This window comes from Solanum pennellii, chromosome 5 (assembly GCF_001406875.1).
Source record: "Solanum pennellii chromosome 5, SPENNV200".
NCBI classification, from domain to species: domain Eukaryota; kingdom Viridiplantae; phylum Streptophyta; class Magnoliopsida; order Solanales; family Solanaceae; genus Solanum; species Solanum pennellii.
In genome coordinates, this window is record NC_028641.1 from 11719092 (window position 1) to 11725035 (window position 5944).

At 31.8% G+C, this 5944-nt stretch overlaps 1 long non-coding RNA gene across 3 annotated transcripts in view; it reads right to left on the reverse strand.

Moving 5' to 3' along the window:
* Positions 1-2867: 2867 nt before the first annotated feature.
* Positions 2868-5944, reverse strand: part of LOC107018856 — a 6244-nt gene continuing 3167 nt past the window's right edge. Inside the window, exons 1-2 of one of the 3 annotated variants that reach the window (XR_003578197.1) lie at positions 4642-5321; positions 2868-4264 (exon numbers count right to left, since the gene is read on the reverse strand). This is a non-coding gene — a long non-coding RNA (uncharacterized LOC107018856). Of the gene's footprint in view, positions 4276-4641; positions 5322-5944 lie in introns of those variants that run through there. The other 2 variants (XR_001456686.2, XR_003578198.1) reach the window with 2 other exon arrangements.

Genomic DNA, 5944 nt, shown 5'->3' on the forward strand with positions numbered 1-5944 from the left:
AATCATGTCAAATGTAGTTCCAATCTTATGAATGATGAATTTTGTAAAGAATCTGAGACAAGATCATCTAGTATAAAAAATGCACAATATGAACATGATAAAATAGGAAAATGATATTCCTTACTATATTTAAAGCCTAAGACAAAATATATCACATTTTTTGGACGGACAACCCAATGAAATTAAAATAGGACTCTCATATGTACAAAATTAACCTAATGACACTTTTTACAATGAAAAACTGGAAAAAAAACAATTTCTTCTTCTTCTTCTTTTTTTAAAAATGGAAAGACTCTAAAAAAAGGTTTGAAAAATATTAAAGAGCGAGTGTTTGCTTACTTTTTTTTTTAAAAAAAAAGAATGTGATGAGACAGTCAAATGTTGACTACAATTGATATCAACGGTTAGGATTGCAGGTAAATCTCTCATTCTTTTTTCTTTCTTTTTATCTAATTAAGATTGAGCTCAAGGTAATTCCTACTGCTTCAAGTGGTATCTCGAACATACTTAGGAATCAACAAGTTTCGTTCATCTTGCTTCAAACAAAGGTTTGAATTATAGCAATCCTTATGTTTCAAGTGCCCTCACAACAAAGACTGGTCCTATTCCACACATATTTGAAACATTTGATTATAATAAAATTTTCAAAGTGCACTCACATTCAGAAGAATGTTCAATGCATACAACTGTGATACCATATGCTCGACCCTTATGTAAATCTCCACTAATATGAGAACATTTGGAATGAGATCATGTAGGGCTTGTCATTGGCTTGTAACGTAGGCTTAGGGATGGGTAGGATATTTATTTGGGATTAAAGTGACTTAATTTTTCCTTGAGCGTCACACAAAATTTGTGCTCTTAATGATTGGTTTGTCTTTGGTGTCGGATCCTCTTCATTGTCCTCTCCCCTTTTGACTTCTTTTGAATTCTCATTTTTTTTGGAGTTTTTCCCTTCTTCTTATTTTTTTCACCCCCTTTGTTTCGACTTCTTTTGAGTTCTCATTTTTTGGAGCTTTTCCCTTCTTCTCTTCTTTTTTCCCCTTTTGTTTTGATTTCTTTTGAGTTTTCATTTTTTGGAGCTTTTCCCTTCTTTTCTTTTTTTTTTCACTCCTTTGTTTTGACTTCTTTAAGTCCTTATTTCTTGGAGCTTTTCTTTTATTTCACTCCTTTATTATAAATTTTTCTACTTTTTTGTTGGAGTGTTTTCCTTCCCACTTTTCATTGACCCCTAAGGGTATTTTTGTCTTTCTTTATTTTTTTCACCTTTTCTTTCTTCCTTTCTTTTTTTTTTCTCTAGAAGTCTTTTGCTTACTTAACTTTCGGAGACTCGATATCTTTGATTTTGGAAATTTCAAATATGAATCTTCTCTTATAATTTGCACATTCTTGGTGCAATCAAGAAGGTTGGACCAAGAGAGGGATAATGCATGTGAGCACTCAAAAGGGTAATGGCTAAAATGTGGTTATCAAAGAAAGGCTTTAGGCTCGAAGTGGGAAAACTAGGGACCAATGTCATTTGGTAGGTTTTGAAAGGCACAATCGGGTCAAAAGACCTACAATCCTTTCTCAAACAAAACATTACTCAGGATTTCGCCTCGATGACATTCAGGCCAAGTTCTAGATCAACAGTGCGATACAATTGAATGTTGATCTAAAAGCTCACCATACAATGCACATGAAATATAAGATCGGTTTTATTCATACCTTGAATGCATGCAAGATAATTTTCAAGCACCACAAAAGTATAAACGAGAGGTACCAAAAGAATCTACGATTTACCACAAATTCAATCCTTTCCATCATATAGATTATTTTTAATGATCCTAACTGCATTGATCCAAACTAAGTCGAAGACATGAATATTTTGATATATACACATTTTGTTCAAAGAATGAATACCAAACCCAAGAAGGGCTGCCTACATATCTCATCGAGATGAGAATTAGGTGAGCGTAGTTCATGCAGTTATGCCTTTGAAAATATGCACAAACCATTTGACCCTTTTTTTTGAATTCAAAAGAATAAATACCGAACTCAAGAAGGGCTCCCTACGTATCTCATTAAGATGAGAGTCAGGTGTGCGTAGTTCATGAAGTTATGCCTATTAAACCGCACAAAATATTTTATTTTATTCTTTTACTTTTGGAAAAAATAATACCGAATCCAAGAAGGGCTGCCTACACAAATTTCATCGAAATTTGAATCATGTTCGCGTAGTTCGTTCCGATATGACTTGGAAAATATGCACGAACTATTTTATTTTATTTTTTTTACTTTTGGAAAAAATAATACCGAACTCAAAAAGGGTTGCCTACGTATATCATTGAAATGAGAACAAGATTCACATAGTTCATTCAGATAAGACATAAAACAATTTTAAAATTGAGACCAACTAGAGGTGATTCCTTATATTCTCTCAACTGTCAACCTTTGTACTGCATGTTGAAGTGGTCTTTTTATTTTTTATTTTTTATACAGTACCACTTGTTGTTTTCTTTTTTGTATGTTTTTTGGAACTCTGTATTCTCTCAATTCTCAATGAGAACCAAATATCATGTCGGGGATGGTTTTTCTAAAAAAATATGAGAAAAGTGTGAAACCAGGACCATAATTGTAAAAATAATAGAAAATAAATGAGTGTGACCGTATAGTCAAAGACCCCCCTGATTTATATTTTTGACTTGACATTAATGTTTTGTGAAATACAAAGACTCGAATTCGGCTAGTCTTCTTGTCTCTTGTAACTTTGGACGGACAATGATTTTCAAATTCTAACATAAATCAACCTTTCGCTTTAAAGAAGAACAACTCAAAAGGTAAGAGTGTTAGTTCTTGTTCATTCAAAATATCACATAAATAATTAATTAAACACATAATCACTGTCTTGATTGAAGACAAACTCAATTATATACATCACATAACATACAAACAATTATTGTGCATCCTATACAAATATGGAACCTTTTATGCCAAGAATAGACCTACCGATTTGAAGGATGAATAACGTCATCTGAAATACGTCATTGACCAAACCAGAAATTCATACAATCTTTATGAATAAAGCTTAATGGGATACATATCACGAAAAAAGGGATACAAAATAATCACTAATCAGTCATACGCAGGGGCACAACCCTAAACTATGCATCCATGAAAGGTCCTTCTTCTTTCTTGATTTCTTGTCTTCTCTGGATGTCAACATTTTTGGATAAAGTAATAGCTTGTGAAACTTTCTTCAACTAGAATAAACTAGACAATCATTTTTTAAACAACGTATACATCCTTTAAATTTAAACAAGTAAGTATAAATGTCCGTTTAGGCAATGAGCCATTTTAGACTCAAGGTGATCTCTTGAATGGGCCCAACACGCCTTGGGTGTTGGGTTAGCTTAGTTCGAAATACGCTAGAAATCGAGATTTTGTTTAGCTCTACACTAATTGACTAAGAGTGGCTTTTAAAAGACCGTGAACTCAAGTTGACAACTTAGGCTAAAATTCAGGACCACCATCAGACGCATGACGACCCAATAATTGTCGATCATTTCGAAAAACAATTGATTATAAAGAAGTACAGTTGCAGTCCCGCAAAATCGTTCTTTAATATACTATACATACAATAGAACATATCATGAACGCAATGAAATTATACATACAAAGAAAATGAATAATGAATGAACAACAAGTATGATATACAAATAATCAACAAAATATACAGAATACAAGTTATAGCACAATAAAAGAGAATGCCCCTCAATTTGAAAATAATAAATTAATATTGGTTAAAAATTTAAGATTCCCAGCGGAGTCGTCAATCTGTTTACATCCCCACTCTATTCAAATAGGAAAAAACGTCGCGTTGACTCAAAAAATAATTAATTAAGTCAGTTTTAAAAGATGTTTAAAAATAAATGAATTTTAAATGAGTCGCCACCTAATTTTAGGAAAACCAGGAAACCACTTTATGTAATCTATGAAACCATTAGTTCTGGGTAAGGTGTTCAAGTGATTCCGAAGGGAAGGTGTTAGACACTCTTCGAAATTCTCAATCATGGGTCCCGACTGAATTCATTTTTTCAAATTGAGGAGGAAATAAATCAATATACAAGTACAATTAACATGTAATATACACAAATAATAAAATAAAATAATAATGTAAGTATCGGTCTAAGGTTTGCTTAACATCAATAATATACACAATAATGAATATTAAGTACATTTGAATTCATTGGAATAGCTTCGATGAGAAGCAACTCCGAGGTACCTGTCAAAACACTTAGTAAAAGTGTTTGTATCAAATATATATAAAATATATATGATAAAAATAAATGAATTAAATAATAATTTAAAAATAAAAATCCATCTTATTAACATGGAAAGACCTCTAAAACCGACTGAGAGATTTTCTTATTGGCCAATTTTGAAAAATTAGTTCAAACAAATTTAATAATATAACCAAAAAGAATAAGATAAATAGCATTCTAATATATAGGCAAACAAATTACCACTAAAAGAAGTCTTTCAAGACCAAAGAAAATTTTCAGATAAATGTTACTGGTAATTTTCAGATTTCTTTTGGTCTTGAAAGACTTCTTTTAGTGTTCAAAAGAAACAAATGAAGACAATGCCAAAAGAGTTTACCATTTATTATGAATTTTTCGTTCAGATCTGATGGAGGAGAAACGCAAAATGGAGAATGGAGTTTCAGAGCTGGGAGCTTGTCTGGTTCTTTATGCTACTAGAGCTTGGAGCTCGTTGTACGACTGTATACCTGAAAAGAAAAGAAATCGTCAAAGAAAATGGGGCGGGGGACTGGTGGTTTAGCTTGAGTTCTTGGGTTGGCTGTTGTTTGGAGGAAAACGGACGTGGTGAAGGTGAAAAGTCTGGTTTGGGGTTGTGGTGTTTGGTGATGATTTGGAGGTGGTTTCAGGTGGCAGCTTGGTTGTGTTTTAATGGTGATTTAGTGGAAGAGGAGAGGAAGAACAGTGAAGTTTTGGTGGTTCGCCGGAAAATGCTCCGGTGAGGGTGGTTTTGTGAAATGGGCTTAGTGGTTCTACTGGTGGCTTTGCAGGATTCCGGCAACTTGCCGGAAAATATGAACACTAAAAAGAAGTCTTTAAAGACCAAAGGAAATCTGAAAATTACCACTAATATTTATCCACCGCGCCCCTATTTTTTACCTAATCTAAACCTAAATAGAAAAAAAATGCAATGAGCTCAAATGTGTGAGCTTTGAATTGTGGCCCAAAATTATTGATCAATCTCCGTACAATAAATGAATATATATATATATATATATATACACATGAATTTAGCAAAAATAATGATTTAATCAAAATAAAAATTAATACAAATATTTGAATGTATTTAATCAACTATGAAAAATGTAATTAAGATTAACTAATAAAAAATCCTAAATTTTGACAAATAAGGATAGTTATCGATAAACTTATTTTAAGTTGTAAAAAATATATATTTTGAACTATTAAATAACTAAACTTAAAAAATCACAAATTTTGAAAATGTTAGGCCAAAATTGGGTGTCAACAGTCGCCACTTAATTTTTAATAAAAATCAAGAAAAACTTATACTTCTTTTCAAAAGATTGAAACAGATAAAATCAATTGAAAAAGGGTATGAATTTCAAATGTACAATTCGAGAAGGTGTGAGGCCCTCTGAATGCCCGCTAAATCGCAGTTAACCGGCGATTTGACTAAAAGTGACTTTTCAATAATTTTCCCAAATTACAACCAAGGATAGAAAGTTCTTTTTTTCATTTTTATTTACTTTCCATCATTGTCATTTTTAATTATTGTTTTTTTTAAGGAAAAGTAACTAAAGGGGATTATTCTAAGGGAGTAAATTAGGTACTAACAAGACCGATAAAAAAACTAAGTAGTAAAATATATGTAAAATAAATTGTTTTATATATATATATATATA